This window comes from Cryptotermes secundus, unplaced genomic scaffold (assembly GCF_002891405.2).
Source record: "Cryptotermes secundus unplaced genomic scaffold, Csec_1.0 scaffold734, whole genome shotgun sequence".
NCBI classification, from domain to species: domain Eukaryota; kingdom Metazoa; phylum Arthropoda; class Insecta; order Blattodea; family Kalotermitidae; genus Cryptotermes; species Cryptotermes secundus.
The window spans coordinates 223,496-244,905 of NW_019737093.1; the positions used below are offsets into that span (position 1 = coordinate 223,496).

The 21,410-nt window shown below is 43.2% G+C and overlaps 1 protein-coding gene across 2 annotated transcripts in view; it reads right to left on the bottom strand.

Annotated features, from left to right (window-relative positions):
• Positions 1-20,761, bottom strand: part of LOC111870172 (extracellular serine/threonine protein kinase four-jointed) — a 176,202-nt gene extending 155,441 nt beyond the window's left edge. The window contains exon 1 of one of the 2 annotated variants that reach the window (XM_023862239.2): positions 19,957-20,761. The gene's annotated coding sequence lies outside the window, so the exon portion shown is untranslated. Of the gene's footprint in view, positions 1-11,310; positions 11,534-19,956 lie in introns of those variants that run through there. The other variant, XM_023862240.2, reaches the window with a different exon arrangement.
• Positions 20,762-21,410: the final 649 nt, after the last annotated feature.

Sequence of the window (21,410 nt, forward strand, 5' to 3'; positions counted from 1 at the left end):
AGAATCATATCGCTGAACACTTTGGTTTAATTCTGAATTTTGAAGCACAGGTACTGTCGGCCTAGGACAGGCGCCACAACAAAATGTGGGGGAGGGATGACATTCCCGGAGGAACACACGGCAGCGAGTACTCTGTGACATACAGATGTGTCCAGTAGAGGCAAGTATGCAGGAAGTTCTTGGAAGAAAAACAACCTGCTTCCCTTTCACTACATATTAAGCATTTGATACGACACGCACCTCACAGAGAACACGGCGCCCCAACAGTTCTTCTATTGTTGCGTGTGTATTCTTTCCCGCGGGAACGTGTTTACCGAGCAACATTATGAAGAGACACACAGACACATAGCAACATTTTCTCGCAAGCCTGCTTTCATTTGCCGCGGGAACGTGTTTACCGAGCAACATTAGGAAGAGAGACACAGACACATAGCAACATTTTCTCGCAAGCCTGCTTTCATTTGCCCCGGTAACGTGTTTACAGAGCAACATTAGGAAGAGAGACACAGACACATAGCAACATTTTCTCGCAAGCCTGCTTTCATTTGCCCCGGTAACGTGTTTACAGAGCAACATTAGGAAGAGAGACACAGACACATAGCAACATTTTCTCGCAAGCCTGCTTTCATTTGCCGCGGGAACGTGTTTACAGAGCAACATTAGGAAGAGAGACACAGACACATAGCAACATTTTCTCGCAAGCCTGCTTTCATTTGCCGCGGGAACGTGTTTACAGAGCAACATTAGGAAGAGAGACACAGACACATAGCAACATTTTCTCGCAAGCCTGCTTTCATTTGCCGCGGGAACGTGTTTACAGAGCAACATTAGGAAGAGAGACACAGACACATAGCAACATTTTCTCGCAAGCCTGCTTTCATTTGCCGCGGGAACGTGTTTACAGAGCAACATTAGGAAGAGAGACACAGACACATAGCAACATTTTCTCGTAAGCCTGCTTTCATTTGCAGGATACTTTCTTTATTTTGAAAAAAACAAAGGCAGAAGATAATTTTGCTGTATGTCCGCCTGTGTCTCTCCATCTGCTTGTGTACCTCTTTCCATTTTTGTTAGGGGGCATATGATATCACCTTACTCTCTTTATGTCGGTGTGTCCGCCATAATTTTCTTCCTTTTCTATGCGGTTCGTGTCGTATAAAAGAAAGTAAGCGATTAGCTTTGCCTTGAACTCCGTGGCCTGTAGTCCGCTAGCACACTATACCGACCGAGCGACCGCCGCTTGTCGGCGAAGTTAGTGCCAACTTCTGCGGATAGGGGGTGTAGCGTGGTCAGCGCAACGGTTCTCCAAGGCCGTTAATCTCGGTTTTCTACACCGGAGCCGCTATTTGCTTGCAAGAGCTCCTCAATTATCCTCACGAGGCTGAGTGGATCCCTTTCAAGATCCAGTACTTCTCATAATATCTGGTAGCGCCGGGAAGAGAACTTGGGACCTCTGGATCTGTAACTAGGAACTCTGACCACTAGACCACAGAGGCGGTCTTTCCCTTGAACTTCTTGTTCATAACAAAGAAAATGTGGCAAAGATTTCGGATACTAACATAACGAGGGGCACAGAAACGTATAAACACAAACGTGAGTCTAATTTTTAGATGGAATCATTTAGCAGCAACCGGACAGTCCCCAGCAGCTGATACACCCAACAGACTACAGTAAAAATACAAATGGCTTTCTAAAAACTCTAAGCATTTGAATGAGAACTGAACTGTAGCGCACACAAAACGTGAATCAACGGATTCAGAGCAGTGTTTCCGGAAGTTTGTTGCGCGGTTTTCTTTACATGTATGTATATGCACATATTATTTTATATTAAATCGTGGACGTTCTAAAGTACCTATAAGCCTATACATTTTGCTAGTCGCATTATGGACTAAGTTCTCAATCGTGGCAAAATCGTGCGATATAGGAAGTATGTCCTCCCCCTTCTCCTCATAGGCCCCCGATGTGTCCACAGTTTAAGTACAAGGCTCTGTGCCAATAGAGATATGAGTTTAGGAAACACGTGTATAAATCGATACACTAATTTTGTACGTAAACCCCCTTTTATATACGGTGTATATGTGACAAAGGTTCTTTGTGTGACAATGTCATATAAGCGACGATAAACAAAATTAAGTGGACACATCAATATTGTATTTAAGCATCCTGTTGCATTTCTATTACATTCACATAGAATATTTATGTTACAATTCCGTCAACAATGAAACCACTTTATTCCTTAGAATTTTCACATATTTCGGCCCCAACCGTCCTTCATCAGGTATTCGCTCAATTCATCAAACTGTTTCTTACATTGAACATCGGTCATACTTTTCACGTGTAACTGCAGTGTTCTATGTTAATGTTGCGGTTACGAGGCAGCTAACATTAGTCAGTTCACCACACAATGTGATTTACTTTCTATTGCAATTAACTAAAATTTCATTACATTTTTTAAAATTCAATTTAAATTGAATTGACTGGCTCGTAACCGCAACATTACGAGGGGCGTTCAAGTTCTAAGGTCTCCGATTTTTTTCTCAGGACTGGGAGCAGATAGACACATGCGGTTTTGTTTAAAATACGTGTGCACTCTTTGTGAATGCGTGACAGAGATGGCAGCACTCTACGGCACACAGAACTCTAGTGGTAGCGGCGAGTGTGAGGAGTGTTTTTGATACTTAAAATGGCGACGTTTTCGTTACAAGAACAGCGAGTAATCATTCGTTTTCTCCACTTGTGTGGTGCGACACCCATTGAAATTCATCGCCAGTTGAGTGAGACATGTGGTGATGGTGTCATGAATGTGAAAAATGTGCGTTCGTGGGCGCGACAGTTCAAAGAAGGCCAAACGTCGTGTGACAACGAACCAAACAATCTCGGTCTCGCACCAGCCGGTCTGACATGGTCGAGCGAGTTGAGAAAGTTGTTTTGGAGGATCGCCGATTGAGTGTGGAAAACATCGCCCCCAAAGTTGGCATTTCCATGGGATCTGTGCACAAAATCCTGCATGAAGACCTGCGAATGCGGAAAGTGTCCTCCAGGTGGGTTCCACGAATTTTGGCGGATGACCACAAGGCTGCACGCATGGCAATGATGAAGGCATGAATGGGACTTTCTTTTCATCAACTGTGACAATGGATGAGACATGGATGCCGTTTTTCAATCCGCTATTGCATCAGCAATTTTCCAGTGGTCAAAACAGACTCCTACAGAAGCGTTCGCAGCGGCCATGGAATCATGGCGTCGACGTTGTGAAAAATGTGTACGGCTGCAGGGAGATTACGTTGAAAAGTGACAGAAGTTTCAAATTTTTTGTATGATTATTGTGTGAGAAAAGATCGGAGACCTTAGAACTTGAACGCACAACATAATTTGGAACAGTGCAGTTACACGTGAAAAGTATGACCGATGTTCAATGCAGGTAACAGTTTTGGCGAATTAAAGTACCTGATGATGGCCGGTTGGGGCCGAAACATGTTATAGTAAAAAGCGAAAATTTTAAGGAATAATGTGGTTGCATTTTTGACGGAACTGCAATATAAATATTCTATGTGAATGTTAAGTCGACTCATCTTATCCACTCGTGTCTTCTGCAGCGCCAGGAACATTTAGGAAGGTACACTGAGTTCTATGCCGTGAAGGCGTAACGTAAACGTAAGTCCGCGCAGGATTCACAAATGAGAGATACAAATTGAGGCAGGACGGCACTCAGCTCCTTGCAGTCGGCTGCCATCAATCCACGCGTCAGCCAAGTCCACGTTGGGGAGGGGCACAGCCCAACAGTTCGTTATGTCGTCAGTGATTAAGCTGCATTTTGTGGAATATTGACCCTCGTGCTTGTGGGAGAGGAAATGCCGCTAATTAATTCGTCTTCAGCCGGTCATGGTAGCCGAGCGGTCTAAGGCATGCACTGTCTTCGCTCGCTGGGAAGCCGAGATCGTGGGTTCGAATCCCACTCAGGGCATGGATGTTCGTGTGCGTTTTTCTGTGTTTGTCTGCAGGTAGAGGCCTTGCGACGAGCTGATCACTCGCCCAAGGAGTCCTACCATATGTGTAAGATCTAGTAAACCGAAGTGAAACGGAGGGTTTCATGGAGGGAGGCCTAGGCCCAAAATGAGGGCTGTAGCGCCAAAGGAAAAAAAATCGTCTTCATGGTCATGTGCATATGGAGGGTTGATCCCCGAGATACATCTAGAGCCGAACCTAGCAAAATGTGCAATCCATGCACCATACAAAAGAGCACGAGGGATATAAATACAAAGGCGGAATTGGGTGAAAAATAGGTATAAGTGGCTAATAAAAAAACTTGAAAATGAAAATAAACTGTAAGGTCACAGTGTGAATGAAAATAAATTATTTTAACTATACAAGCCTAATAGCTCGGTCTAAGGCATGAACCCTCTTAGCTCTCTATAACACTGATATTGTGGGTTTGAATCCCACTCAAGGCATGGATGTCTGTCTTAATTTATTTTGTGTTTGTGTTGTCCTGTGTAGGTAGCAGTCTTGCGACGGGCTGATCCCCCGTCCAAGGTGTCTACCGACTGTTTTAGGATTAAGAACTTGAACCAAATAAAGATAGGCGATACAATGAATTGCTCGGGAGAGCAAAACCATACAGACCCTGGGAGAGCTGAAATGCGGTGAGACTCGCAACTGGCCCTAACGGCCTCAATATTGTTCGCTAATTATCGTAAAATCAGACGCTACTGAAACCGTCGCCACATGACAGAAAACCAGCAAATGAGTATATTCTTCTTCCAGAATCTGTCATACGGTGTCTGAACCATCCCGCTCTGCAAGATTTCTGGATCGCCCCATTGCAAGACAGAGGCAGACAGATGCAGACCGCGCAGGATAGCAGTGTCTTACCGCCAACATGACCTCTGCGAGAGCTGTTAACTGCAGCGATCCTCCGTCTCCGTCCGTCCGTAAGAAATATTTGGCACTTAGTCATGAGACGTACACGATACAAAATATCAACAGTAAAGAGAGTAAACTGGCTTTTGTTTTGCTTCGACCGAAGGGTCGGGAGCTGAAGGAAGAGCGGCAAAGGGGGTGGGTTGACATGACCAGTGCGCGCCTCTAATGCGCCATCCCATTCTTTCCCATTTCAGGAGCTGGGGGCTTCCCAGCTATGCCAATGAAATGGCCCGAGAACCTATGGGAAAGTTACCTATTCAAAGCAGTCGCGAAGTGCTTGACAAGAGGGTCCGTGTTGAGAAGTGCTGTAGTGGGTGCATGTGTTTAAGCATGAAGCAGGTGGTGCTGGCCGTCGTTAGTTTAGTTCAGGGCTGGCGTAGAGAAGATTCAAGAAGTGGACAGTGCAGCGACTTTACGATGGTCTGAGAACTGACACCCACATTGTTAAGTGGTCAAACGGTGAGACAACTGCTACAAACAATATATGTAACAGTACGAATGGAATATTTTGATTTCCCTAATTCTTTTTGGATTTCATGTTTGGTGTCAATAGTATACTTAGACAAATATAAATCACTCCGTCCAGTGTGACCTGTAAGTCTTTTACTACATGAAAACTTAACACCCTTACAGGTCACATTGGACGGAGTGATTTATATTTGTAATTGTTAGTGTGACGGACCAGAATGAAACAAATAAAAAAAAAAGTATACTTAGATTTTATAAATTTTGGCGGGATTTCTACTTCGACATGAGCAGAATGCTTCGCGTACATACAATTTTGGTAGAGTTATTCTTTAACATGTGTGGACTATTTCAAGTAATTTTTTTCTTTCTTTCTTTCGAGGACAGTTCCTCCTTTATATGAAAGAATATTTCGATTGTATAATTGCAGCGTTTTTCTTTAATGCAAGTGGAAGATTTCGATTTTGTTTTATTTTTAGGAATGTTTCGTTTACTACGAACGAAATTCGTTATTTAATTATTAATTTCATTTTGTGATTGTGGGGAGAATTTTCCTTCAGTATGATTGAAATAGAGACTTCTTTCTTTTACATACGCGTCACGGAATATGTCCAACGGATAAAATACTGTCCATCCTGTAACCTTTATTCGACCGATTTGCTGATGTCACAGCGCCTCCGCATAGCTGCTGCATACCACACCTGTTCAGGGCCGCAATGCCTCTCAAAGTTTCCTTTGCCAGAATTCGCGACACACGCCAGAATGGCCAAACGCATCGCCTTTTATAGTTTAAAAAGAATCTTGCCCAACATAGAGCGCACACCTTCGAGGAAACAGAGGGAGGATCAGATCCAAGCATTCGATATTTCCGTGCGCGTGCGCGTGCGCGTGCCCGTAGCATCAGCGCACAATCTACATTTTAATCTAAGTACTCTTCATGAAATCAGCGTGTGATTCTGCTGTCTGATGCCAACTTGAATACATTGTTACAAAGGCTGAATGCCTATGGACATATTCACACAGAGACGTAAACTATTTCTGTAGTCACACCATGAAACTGGAAAAGCATCAGCAGTGGATGGGATGTGGCTTTCTGTAGTAGCAGCCCGTGCATGTCCCATTGTCCACCGAGTTGAATATAATGCTAATAATTAGTGCAATTCCTGCCCCAAATTCCACGAAAGCTGTTATCTTGTATTATCTTATCATTCTTTCATCTCGCATTCTTTTCTTATCCATTTGATCCGGAAGGCTCGTCATTGCTGTTCCATCCCGTGTCACTCTTCTTCATGATAAAAGTATTGCCTTTACAGGAGAAGAGAAACGGAGAATAGCAGCCACATTATGTAGTGCTTTATTTTTAGATTATCATGAGTGTCACGATCTCTGTGGGGGCAAGGAAATAAACACAATGAATTTTATAATCATAGTGTATTTTAAAATACAGCGAGGTCCAAACCTAAGTGACCCGCGCTTTAACCGGACTTGAAGAGTGGCATTTCCCGGCCAGAACCGACGCATTAGCGAGGAAGCGTTGTACGGGGCTTCGGGCGCGGGCGCAGGCGCAGGAAACGTTACGACTTTGTCATAACTCGTAACAGCGACTGGAACTTGTCGATCTGCCGACAGAAACTTTCTTTCTCACAGTGAATGCGCGTGATTTAAGGATGTTTAGGCACACACTGAACAACGCTCATTTCTTGCCGAGACATTTCTTCCAACAAGCGTGCACGTAAGTCTCGCCGGTTTTATCCAGACGATATGCGACGTAAGAAAATCCGTGTTCTGAAATTGTTAAACAAAGAGCGAGAAACAAGTTCGGTTCTTGATAAAAAAAATAAATAATGCTCAAAGCATATTCACACAGAAGAGAAATTTGATGACATTCAAGTGAGACTGGGAAGGAGCGCACGAAAATCGTCACGTCGGCCGGGACAAGAACGTGGAATACAAAGTTCCGTTTTAGGAAGTCTCACACCTCTTACATATATGGATGTTACAAAGTGCCAGTGCTCCAGATGTTGATTCCTGCATATCGAGTTGCGGGCATTAACTTTTGCCGTTGGATGTTACAGACCGTCTACGACGGAATTGTTGAACCGACGCCTCTTTTCATGAGCGACGAAGCCAGAAAATGCGTCACTGGGACACTGAAAATCCCCACGCAATACATCAATTTCACTCCGTAACCTAAACCCGTCTGTATGGTGCGCAGTTAGTGGCCTATATTTTTAACGACATCTGAAAGCGTTACACGAAGAATATTTTCGAAACATTTCAAATTATCAGTAAAGTTATGCACCAGAATAACGCATCAGCCCACATATCACAGCATTCCGTGGCGGGCCACCCTCATAATTTTGGTGGAACGAAAATTAGCCGGGGTATATTGCAGCCTCGTTCGCCAGATTTGTGTCCGCGCAAAAGTTGTGCAGAACAGTCCGCGTTCTCTGAGGTCCCAGAATGAAATTCGGAGTGCAATACGCAGTACTACATAAGGCGAGCCCAGGCGCGTTTCGAAGCGGACACTTTCTGCGCCTCCTTTAAAGTATGGGTCAGTTAAACATAATCTTATGGTAACAACCTTAATGCAGAAGTACTCTTCATCGACAGATCCTCTTTCTGTCAAAATGTTCTTTGACGATTAATTCTTGCCTTTTCATGCAGGAACCGGCGTTTACATGAAGTGAGCGGTTGGTTTGTGAATGCGTTATGCAACTTTCACAACCTCCTGCCCCTCAGCCGGTGACAGAACAGGCTACTGTTGTTCACGAACGCTCCTAAATGTAGAGTGTGACTTGCAACTTCTATATGTTGGATGAGACCGTTTTGTCAAACATAAGTTCTTTACAAACGTCGGGGAGAAATATGTAAATAAGACGAGTCAGACAATACGGATGACACCAGGTCTAGATTCCACAGGATGATGTACCCAGGGGCTGTGTGTTGCGAGAAGCGTTTAGTTCCGAGAAGAGGCGTTGGCAAGCGGACAAGTATCGCTCCGTGCAACTGTTAACACGGCGGCACCAGAAGTCCGCAAGCGAATTATATCGACCGTGCGACCGCCGCTTATCGCCGAAGTTAGTGACAACTTTTGCGGATAGAGGGTGTCACGGATCTCCAAGGCACTTAAGCTCGATTTTCTAGACAGGAGCCCATACAAAACGAAGAGTAAAATTATGTATATTTGTGTATATTTTAATCTTTACATTTGTATACAGCAAGCAGACTAGAATAAGAATAGCCTCAATTCAACGGTAAGAAGCGTTCCCAGAATTTAACCTGACCTTACATTCCTTATTAACGTCTTCTTTCATTTATCTTATATTGAGCGTGGACCTTATTATCGTAAAAATTGGGATCCATACAAGAACTGAGGCAAACATTCAAACTATCGTCTTCTGGGTTGATATCGTATATTCTGGTAGGTCTTCACTGACGTGATAAGTCACGTTGCAATCTTGTAGATGGTTATCGATTCTACACTGAAGATGGAGGCAGCAGGTAGAACCGAAATGCTGGTAATAAACTAGGAGACTTCACGCTGTCACGAACCAACAAATTATAATCTCAAAATCGACCCTATGTCTAAAATACCGTCACGCGTTTGAGTGAATGTAGACGGGGTGTGGATGGTGACTGGATTTACTGGACACTTAACACCCGTAACTACAAACAAGTACGACAGTCTCACTGAGTTACACATTCCACTATACACTACAACTACAGCACTCAGAAAGTCTTCTCAGTCTTCACTAGCCGTTGTTTGGTAGCGGCTTCAACGACGGACGTTCCTCTTCCTCTCTGTTCCCGAACTCTCCCCGGCCTCGGTTACCAGCTTCTCATTTTTCACAATTGCAACTCTCAAATGACTCAAACGAACTGCTAGTCCTCGTTATATAGCTCCGGCACGGATCGCACAGAAAATGTATCTTCCATTATTGCGTGTTCTCTCTTTTGTCGGGGAAACAGCATGCCCACAGAGCTGTTACCTAGCAACTGCTGTTGTACTGTCGCCTGTTTATACAGCTCTTATTTGGCAGTGGGTCTACATGTCACATGTTTCTGTGTTTCGTTTCACTGTTATTACTTAATTCCCTTCAGTATCTTCCACGTGATCGTGTTGCATTTCTTGTTTGTCCATTCATCTCTATGCCCAGCACAACAGTCGCTGGTTCCTGAGGAATATGGCGGAAAGGCGAAGGATAAGACTCAGTTCCAGAACTTCTCGAAAGTCACGTGGTGATAGCGTCATTCAAAATATCTGGAAGAAAGTGTTTTCGTGTTATGAAATCACAAACAGCCTAAGTGCAGCTCTCGCAGGCATTCTGTGTCATTGCACACCGCGCGCCTCTTACTACATGATCACAGATGTCGCGTACATCAGCCTCAATTACTTGTGTCTAACAGTTCATTCCTTATTTTCCGTCAGATTGCCTCATGAAGAAAATTCCATGCTGGAAATAATACATTGTTAATTTTACCTACGTTAACATTTTTGGGTATCAATCTCAAAAGGTTCTAGCCCTTCAGTTACTTGTATTTACACGCATTTCAGATGTCTACGGTCTGTCCCCAAAAGAAGCTTGCAACGGCTGAGGCTCAGCCTGTACATTTCTTCATTAGTTAAAACACTGTGACGTGTAGGGCCGTTCCTATGCAACGACAGCGAGATGACCGGATATACCTGGGCCTTTTCTGGGCAACGCTTCGGCAGACACGCTCCCGTTGCTAAGCAGCAGATCCTTAATAATGCAACAATTGGACTACAACAACGGTAAAGTTGTGTTCTCTGCTTGGTCCGTGCCGAGATGTTATAAGCAAGGGACGAATTCGAAAGGCTTAATTGATCTAGTATTCCGAGAATTGTATGTAGGGACTGACGAAAATCATTAAGAACCTCAGGGAAGTTAGCCTGTGTCCTGGCCGAGATTCGAACCAAGCATCTCTCGAGTGAACTCCAACCGGTTCCATCCCGGCTTCGTGAACACGTGATGAAGGTTATGGGGCTGAGGGGAGACGGCTTTCTGTTGAACCGCCCCTTCCTCTTCTTCTCCTCCCAAATTACTCATTACCAGAGCCGTAAAGTAGGAAGAAGCAGCCCATCGTCGGTGGTTCTATTGCTGTGTTCGCAAGCTCCCCAAGATATATGTGGGGTATCCAAGCTATATGGAGAAGCTACAGTGATACGTTGGCCTTTCAGATAACAATAACAAAGTTACACAAAATTACAAAGAATACATAACCAAGGCAGAACGGAGCGGCCTCCGTAGTCTAGAGGTAACGTTCCCACCTCATGACTCGTGGTACGCGGGTTCAAACCCGGCGGAGGTCTTGGAATTTTTAAGGGCGGAAAAATTCAGGGAACAAGTCCTCCGGGAGGGACTTTAAGCCGTGGGTCCCGTGTCATAGCTTTACGGCACGTAAAAGAACCTCATATCTCCAAAGGAGGTCACTGAGCCAAATTCAAGAACATTTCCCGCGCAACAGTAGTCTCTAACGCCTCTGATAGAGGGGGGAAGCATTATAGATACTGCCAAGCCAGTAGAGGCCGAACTCGCTAGCTCGGTCGGGACTGATGGTATGCACCAATATCGGTAGGGTATAGAAACTGGTAGAATATCATAGAGGGAAGCACAATGGACCAATACTGGTCTAAGTGCATGGGGAAACCCACCCTCTCCAACAACTAACTAAGTAAGGCAGAACGGGGTACAACAACCCAATCCATGATTGCGGAGCAATCACTCGTCGCCACAGTCGCGACCAAGAATAAACTGACTCGCCCCAGTGTCAAACTTCCTTTGGGCGTTAAACGGGTTACCCCTGACAAACACAAATGATACTGGAAATAAATAAGAAAATAAAGACACGCATCGCAACCGTTCTAAGCCAACGGCTTGCGATCGCGGACAGCCTTACCTTACCAGCCAGCCAGGTATTCAGAACAGAATTTAGAAGCACCCCAGCCGAAACAGAATTCCCAACAGTAATGCGTCGTTTGACAGACTGCGCAGCAGGTCTTTTCTCGTTCCGAGACAAGGGAAAGGGATAGAAGGTCACGTGATACACAGACATGACGAGGGTAATACGTCAATATATGGGGGTGAAGATGGAATCTGGGAATGGCAGCCGCCATGACGTCACGCACAAGAGCAAGCTGACCTTCAGCACGGCTCACTGTGTGAACCCAAAAATTTAGAACGGCGACGGAAAGTAGAGCGTGAGTTACATAGTAGCTCATGAAAGAGCGAGCAGTCTTTTGATTCCGTGTACTGTGTCTATTCTTCGAGTAACTAATAACATCTTTATGTGGATACGTGTTAGGCGGGTCCCTTGTCACAACGGCATGGCGCGTCCTCAGGTTGCGGATGGAGGAGACACCACCCAGTTAAGGAGGAAAGCTGCGAATATATTGAATAAATAGACGCTAACAGCCGACAATAGGTGGTCCTCCAACTTAGGAGTTCGACGCGGGCCTAACGAATTCTTACCGTAAAAAGGATTTTTACGAAAATGTCCAAGAAGCCTCGGACCTGGACGGATTCTGTGCATAAACGAGCTAAGCGAAAGAAAACGGATGTGAGATTCGGTACCTGGAACGTCCGAAGTATGTATAGGGCAGGTTCGCTCAGGGCAGTCGCGGAAGAAATCTCAAAATATTAGTTAGATTTAGCGGGAGTATAGGAGGTCAGCTAGGATGGAGGTGGCAACAAACCAGCAGATGAAAATACATTTTTCTATGGAAAGGGGAATGAAAATCATGAATTAGGTACTGTAACCGCTCACTTTGCTGTTCTGTGTTGCCCCTACGTTCGGCACCACTTGTGACTGCCCTTTGCCCGACTTTACGTCACTTATTATTTCTTTTATCTGTATCCCTTCCTTTCCGGTGCTGCGGCTCACCCGCACCTCGTGTCTGGACACCTCCCTTGGAGTTACTGCCCTCCTTCCCTGTCTCGTGGATGGCGAGAAGTTAGGTCGGCAGGGAGGAGAATTGTGATTGTTGGTGCTGGTAGGCGGGAGTTCGGTTCCTGTACTACCATTAGGTGTCTCGCAAGTAGGGAAAGACTGGAGTAGCTGGGTTCTGCTCTGTAATGTGTAGAGATGAGTTCTTATCCCGGGGTCTTATACGGGCCTGTCTCAGGCAGGGCAGGAAGAACCTTACGCTACAATCACATACACAACTTCAGACCTTTGCACTTAGTAATTATTTAAGTAGCTTCAGCTCACTGAACATAACGGAAACTCTAATAGTTACACTTATTTGGAATTTTAACTTGTAATACTTTTAGCGAAGTGACGTAAAAGTCAAGTGTAAAAGTTCTTGTGTCTGACTTGGCCGAAAGTTGAATGAAGACTCCCTGATTTGGAATAATCTCTCTCCGAACCCTGAGGTCCTCGAACAACAGACTCCAAGAGAAATCCACTCCTCCAACATGTGCCATTGGTTTAGTTTGAAAACTATGAGGTCCCCTAAATTTGTGAATTTCCAATCATGTTGCTTTGCTATGTGATTCTGGCAGTTGCTGACCTGACGCTAAGGTTGAGAGCGACTTGATGCATTACGATCAGGGGATGAGGCTACGGCCCTGCCATTTCTAAGTTATAGCTGTTCCAAGCTGTCAGCTCTCAAATTCACAAAGACTTTCTAACTCTGCTGAAACTGCCAGAATTCCAGGAAATGTACCAGATGTTACTTCCTGTCCACATAGAAAACTTAGAACTATATCAATTCTGAGTGTAAAAGTTGGCTATCTGCCGGATCTCTGTTTATTTATGTGATATTAACTTAATATAAATTTAATTAACACAAAAGAGTCCACCAAATTATGATGAACGGTTACTGTACAGGTTTTCCGTATATAAGAGAATCATACCAGCAGTTAAGAGGACAGAGTTCATTAGTGACAGGATGTCATACGTAATACTAAGAGGTCGCTGGTGTAATATCACGTTCGGAATATCCATACCCCAACAGAAGATAAAACTGATGATATAAAGGACAGGTTCTATGAAGAACTGGAACATGTATTTGACAAATTTCCAAGGTACCATATGAAAATTTTGTTAGGAGATTTCAATGCCAGAGTAGGGAGGGAAGATATTTTCAAACCAACAATTGGGAATGAGAGTTTCCATGAAATTAGAAATGATAATGGAGTTAGAGTAGTAAACTTTGCCATATCAGAAAATCTTACTATCAAAAGTACACTGTCCCCGCATCGTAATATCCATAAATTTACTTGAACATCCCCAGATGGGAAGATACACAATCAAATCAACCATATTTTGATAGCTAGGAGACGGCACTCAGGTATACTTGATGTCTGATCATTCAGGACAGCAGATTGTGATACTGACCACTACCTGGTGCTGGCAAAGGTTAGGGAAAACAGTCAGTGAGCAAACAAACAACGCACAGAGTTCATATGGAGAGATTCAATCTCAAGAAATTAAATGAGTTAGAGGGTAAAGAGCAATATTATATTGAAATCTCAAATAGGTTTGCGGCTTTGGGAAATTTGGACACTGAGGTGGATGTTGATGTAGCTTGGGAAACTATTAGAGAGAATATAAACATTTCTGCCAAGGAGAGTCTAGGTTATTATGAACTGAAGAAGCATAAGCCATGGCTCGATGAAGGATGGTCAAAATTATTAGACCAAAGAACGCAAGCCAAACTGCAGTGGTTACAGGATTCAAGCGAAATACATAGGGATAATCTCAACAATATAAGACGTGAAACCAGCAGGCATTTCAGGAATAAAAAGAGGAGATATCTGAAAGACAAAATTGATGAGCTTTCAATGAGCAGTAAGAACAAGAACAAGACTGTATAGAGGAATAAATGACTTTACTAGGGGATCCCAACATATAAGTAACTAAGTGAAGGATGAGAACGGTGATCTGCTTGCAGATTCCCACAACATTTTGAATAGGTGGAGGAACTACTTCTCTCAGTTATTGAATGTACATAGGGTCAGTGGTGTTAGGCAGACAGAAATCCATACGGCTGAGCGGTTAGTACCTGATCCTAGCCCTTTGAGATTGAAAGTGCTATTGCAAAATTGAAAAGGTATAAATCACCAGGTAGTGATCAAATTCCGGCAAAACTTATTCAAGCAGGAGACGAAATATTACGTTCTAAGAACCACAACCTATTCACTTCTATTTTTTTTTCCTTGGCACTACAGCCCCAGTGGGCCTAGGCCTACCTCCATGAACTTCTCCGTTCACTTCGGTTTTTCTAGATCTTACACATTCGGTAGGACTCCTTGGGCGGGTGATCAGCTCGTCACAAGGCCTCTACCTGTACACAAACACAGACGCACACACACAAACTAAACATGCATGCCCTGAGTGGGATTCCAACCCACGATCCCGGCTTCCGAGCGAGCGAAGACAGTGCATGCCTTAGACCGCTCGGCTACCGTGACCGGCAATTACTTCTATTTGGCATAAGGAAATATTGCCTGATTAGTGGAAGGAGTATATTATTGTACCAGTTCACAAGAAGGGTGATAAAACTGACTGTAGTAATTATCAGGGGATATCACTGCTATCAACTTCATACGAAAATTTATCCTGTATTCTTCTCTCAAGGTTAAGGCCATACATAGATGAAATTATTGGGGATCATCAGTGTGGGTTTCGATGTAACAGATCAACTACTGGTCAGATCTTTTGCATTCATTAGATACTGGATAAAAAATGGGAGTACAATGAGACAGTACATCAGCTATTCATAGACTTCAAGAAAGCCTGTGATTCAGTTAGGAGGGAAGTATTGTAAAATATTCTGGTAGACTTTGGAGGTAACCATGAAGCCAATTAGGCTGATTAAAATATGTTTAAACGATACGTATGATAAAGTCCGTGTAAGTAAACATTTGTCTGATAAATTTCCTATCCAGAATGATCTAAAACAAGGAGATGCTTTAACGCCACTGCTTTTCAACTTTCCTTTAGGATATGACAATAGGAAAGTTCAGAGAATCCAGGTGGGTCTGAAATTAAATGGGACACGTCAGTTTATGGTCTATGCTAATGATGTGAATCTACTTGGTGACAGTATTAGATACCATAAAGAAAAACACAACAACTTCAACTGTCGCAAGTAAAGAGGTTTGTCTAGAAATAAACACAGAGAAAACTAAGTATATGTTGCTGTGTCGTCACCAAAATACAGGGCAAATTCATGATATAAAGATAAGTAACAGATGTTTTGAAAATTTGGCGAAGTCCAGATATTTGGGAACGACTATAACAAATCAAAACGTCATTCAAGAGGAAATTAAGAGGAGATCAAACTCGGTTAATGCTTGCTACCATTTAGTCCAGAACCTTTTTGTCTTCTCGTCTGCTCTCCAAAAACATAAAAATCAGAATATACAAAACTATAATTTTGCCTGTGGTTCTGTATGGGTGTGAAACTTGGTCTCAGACATTAAGGGAGGAACATACTGAGGGTGTTTGAGAACAGGATGTTGAGGAGAATATTTGGACCGAAGAGAGATGAAGTGAAAGGAGTAGCATGAATTGTGGAGACAAGGAATGCATATAGGATATTGGTGGGAAAGACAGAAGGAAAGAGACCACTGGGAAGACAAAGACGTATGTGGGTGAACAATATTAGAATGGATCTTAGAGAGACAGGATGGGATGGGATGGGATGGGACGGTATGGATTTAATTGATCTAGCTCAGGATAGGGACCAGCGGAGGGCTCTTGTGAACGTGGTAATAAACCTATGGGTTCCATAAAATACTTGGAATTTCTTGAGTAGCTGCACAATTGGCAGCTTCTCAAGAAGTGTTCAGCTCCACGGGTGAGTGATAAGTGAAGTGTAGTACAATATTAAAGAGTTAGTTTAGTGTTGACTATTTGTGCGTGTTTTTCGCGGGAGATGAAGTTAAGCGTCGGCCTCGACGTACAGGGACTGGAAATGAATGCAACAGAACCCAATGGAAATTAGCAGTACAGAAGCTAATGTGAAAAATGGTGAGATTTCTCTCCGAATTAATAATAGTAATAATAATAATAAATATTTACCACTCCTCCACGACTTTCTCTTTTCACCTAACTTTTCTACGGGGTACGCGGTAGCGTAGTTGGTTGAAGTACTATGCTACAAGCCGGAAGGTCGCGGGTTTGATTCCCGATTAGTTCATTGGATATTTTAGTTTAACTAAGCCTTCCAGCCGCACTATGGCCCTGCAGTCAACTCAGCCTCTAACAGAAATGAGTACCAGAAATCTACCAGGGGGTCAAGGGCGGCAGGCGCGTAAGGCTGGCAACCTCACCGCCATCTGTGAACCGACAATCTAGAAAAAATGGGAGCCTCGACGTCTCAAACCACTGTGGGTCTCCACGGCCTGTTACAGTTACAGCTTTACCTTTACCTACCTCTTCTATGTTTATCCCTGCTATCTTTCAGAGGCCAAAGTGTTATAGCTCGATTTTTCATAAATCCGTGAAAGTACATACGTACTTTTCGGTCTTGTGCAACAAAGAACACGTATATTTTTCATAACAGAAAACTTCAACAGGTTCCTGATAGCAAGAAGTTACCCACATATATCTGGCGAGCCGGGTGATCCCTGTCCAGTAATCGTAAATCTTAACGACTTCCCTCCACCACCATTTCGACACATACAAACATATACTTTCCATATATAATGAACGTCGTAGATTCTAAAGGGTTCTGACGATGGGGTATGGCACTCAGAATTACTGGGTTTTCGGACTTTTTCCATTTTCTAGAATACCGGAAGATAGAAAAAGTCCGAAAATCCAGTAATTCCGAGCATAATGATTTTTTTCGGGAAATCCCATAAGCTGGAACCGAGGTAAAGAGATTCGATCCAGAGACTGACAGAACATAGTTGGGGGGGGGGGTCAACATTAGGTCACGGACCTCCCCGACCCTTCGCGCAGCGGGGCAAGCAACAATATTCGCTTTCTTTCTGGAACGTAGAGCCGCTTTTCTTCAAAATTAAGGTCATTGATCATTAAGGACAAAGTATTGTAGCGTTTTGGGAGGCCAACAGCACTGAAGAATTTTAATTAGCAGGTTCCAAATGCTTCGACCGGGCGCTGTAAGCAGAGCTCATCTCGCAATCCGCACAGAGGCTGCAGGACCACGCGCTGTCTCCGCTGTCTGTCAGCTTACATTCTATTTAAATATTAATTCTATAAATCTTCCTTTGCGACTACCCTGCACCGGGCAGTTTTGCTGTGGGACTTGTGCAGATGATAAGGCATTTAAGATATACACAGAGCGAAACGAAATGTCACGCGTTTCAGTGCGCCCGACACTGTGACCACGATAAAGTCTGCCTCATCACACGTCTTACTGTCCTATGAGAGTACATAATTATACTTATGCTAATTTTGGCAGTCCACCTTGCAAATTATTTACATGTTGTTTCCACGTATTTTAATTTCTTTACTTCTGCAACGAAGCCCTCAGTTTACAGTCAATATGTATCCAGCGACTAACCGCTTGAGTTATGGTGCGGCCTAGAAACACCCGTAAATAAGACCTAAAGGTCTGTGACGATAGTTCATTAATACAATTACTGTGATTCTGGACAGTATACATCGTCCCGTTTTTATTTAAAACACAACTTTTCGGAGACCGGATTGTGTCTACGAAACGTTGTGTGTTTTAAATGAAAATAGAATGACAGATACTGTCCACAATCACAATAATTGTAGAAATACCCGTCCTTATGTCAGCATGTTGTTGGTTCCCTTGTCCATATCACAGTGCAGTAAGTAAAACCTTAAGAAGAAATTAAGCGACATCAAGAATTCACAGTTCATTGCTGAAATTATAATAATCTGTGGACGTTACACTCCATGATGAACCTTGGCCTCTGTTTTATAAGTTCTTAATCATATAGACAGTCAGTAGGACTCCTTTGGCGGGGGATCAGCCCACCACGAGACCGCTACCTACACAGGGCAACACAAACACAGAACAAACGCAAACGTATATGACTCGGGTGGGATTCGAACCCACGACCCCAGCTTTTGGGTGGGCGAAATCACTTCATGCCTTAGATCTCGCGGCCTCTGTGATCGGCTCTGCTGCATTTAAGAAAGAAGATTAGGAAATGTTGCGAATCCCAACAAATACTCTACATAGTGGCAACAATACAGAGTACATTTATTTACGGGTATCTTTCGATGTTCTCCATTCGGTCTGCGGTAAGAAACAGGTAAGTAACATCTTTGTAAGTCTATATGACAGTGATGTGTCCCAAGTCGGAGAGAGGGGGGGGGGACCAGTCAGTGAGTGTGAGTGCCCGCTCTAGTCACCCCTAGTAGAGGGGAGTGACCAGTAGTAGTCAGACTCATACTCTCGTCGAAGAGGAGGTCCCATTTCAAAACACGTAAAAGTATTTAAAATAAAATGATACTCATGGTTCCCGATGGGACTCAAAAAAAAAAAAAAAGAATCACTATGCTGGCGAGGACCAGCAGGAATTTAACCGACTGACTGACCGACCGATCTAGATCACAGGTGGCTCCCAAATCCATCACAGATTAAAATATGGTCATGTGTCCCACGGCACTCGGAACCAAGAATCACTGTGCTGACGAGGGCCTGCAACGATTTAGCAGTCAGTCACTCAGCCTACATCTTATATTTAAAATTACATGTTCACTAAACATTCCATATTCCAATTCACTACGAGATACCAAGTTCTTATTTTCAGACTCACATGAACCTGGTAAGCGGTCTGTGAGGCGCGAGAAAGATTTGGAAATTTTAAATCATTGTTAACAAATTTAGGTTTTGTGGTCAGGGTAATGAATCTTCAGCTTTAATTTCTTTTGTTATCTGAGCGACTCTCTGTTTCCGTAGGAATTTTGATGGGCTACAAATTAATTTTACTAATGAGAGTTGGGCAGTCAGATATTTCTGAAGACTTCTGAACGCACGTTTAATTCATCATTAGGAAATGGTTCTTAAATAGCCCCATTTACTTCCGCTGAACTCCAAACGTAGAAACCACCCTTTCTTTATCATTTGCACTTACTCCATTTTCCTATGGGAGCATTTTCCTGTTTCAGCAAAAATCTGACAAAATTATTTCGTTGCAGGCGAAACAAAAAGAACAGGAAATATGGAACAGGAAACATTCTAGTGTTCTCCTGTTCAGATGTTAGCTTCTTCATTGCACTATCTGACCATATTCATGTTGTCTGTCGCGTAGTTTCCTGCTTTTATCAACACTTCTTGAAAATTTAGCTGAAATATTTATCAAAACTGCTAAGTTATTTATTGTGATTGTTACTACTATTATCAAAACCACCGGTGAAGTGGCGTCTGTATATAAAAAAAAGTTTCATGCTGTTACCAAAATCAGCAAAATTGGCACTTATCTCCAACTGGAAAAATATCTCTTAACTCATACTGAAGGAAGCCAAGACAAGACAAGTCAAAACAGATTCCTGACGTTCGAACAGCATCAGTCCTATTGATTTCGCATGTTTGCTGTGCGTGAAAGCGACGCCCGATTTAACCCGTAGTACTGCGGGCCTGGTACTCACCTCACTGTCAAGTAGGCCTGTTCTCGGTGCTGGGCTCAGCTGATGAATCTAGCGATGGGTGACGTGACTTCAGTGCGCAGACACCAACTCTTCCCGGCTGGCACTGTACCACTTCTTCTTATCATTAATGCACTTCGTCTTCCATCTTTTTATATCTATATGTCACATCAATTTTTCACAACTGCGTAAAGTCTCGTTGGTACATCGGCATTAATATATTGCACGCCATGTATTTGGTTTATTTATAGTTCTGCACCGTCTTCCACTTGACACGTGTTAATTAACAGAACCATTTTAAAATAAATGGCCCATGTGTTAAAACACAATGAACTAGTGTTCATCTTAGTTAAGAACTACACTTAACATTTCCATACGATAATATTTATAACCCCTATGGTTTATTGTCGAGAAGCAATGGCATACATAGCCACAATTAAGCTTTTTTTTTACGAAAAAGAAACATCTATTTCATCTCTTTCTCGTCCTTGTGAATTACGTCTGTTTCCTTTCAGATTTAGTTAAATATGAAACGTCATCAAGTAATAGGCGGTCTTACGAGGGCCTTCGTGACAGAATGAAATTGCCGTGTTTCGAAGTCTCCCTACAGAATACAAGAGCACTTCCATAAATGTATTTATCTGTGCAAATATCCTCCCCCTGTCTACGAAAACAGATATGCGAATAAACAATAGCAGAAAGGTACCATTTTACTAACACACGCCACACTGCAAGAAAACGTTTTGGTATTACTTTCAACTGTAACACATTCACTGCACTTCAGCGCCACAGCAGAAAACAGACTCAACACCACAGCTCTTGGCTACAAGCCACACTCCCCCCCTCCCTTCACCCGGCCGGACTGCTACACCACCTAGGCGGACGAAACTTGTACCTATCCTACAAACTGGAGTCTGTCTACATATCGTAGATGCTGTAGCAGATAGTGGGCCGGGACAGTGTAATGACCAGACTACGGCGATGCAGAGAGATGAAGAAGCGATGCGTGATAATGAAATTATTGGCAATTAGTTGTTCCATCTGTTGGTAAACAATAAACCTGCAATTACGATTTAATCGATAAGTTCGACTCTGAAACCGTCCAGACAAATTACACTGATCATTCGATACGATTCGAGATTGAAACATTTCGATACCCACTGTCTGTTAATTCCACTGATTGCTGAAGAAGAAGAGAACAAATGGTAGAAAAACTGTTGCGTATAAAGAAAACGTTGAAGAAACTGCCCGTGGTAATGCAGTTATCGGTAATTAGTTAGTTCGCCTGTCTGTAATCAACAAATCAGCAGTCAGGTTTTAATCGATAATTAGACATGCACTGTTACTTACTGTAGCGATCATTCGATACTTTACTACAGGCCTGTCGGTATCTGACAACTTTTGTTTCCCATAATAATATCCTCAGTTACAAGAGGCGGCTATTAGCTTAAATGCCT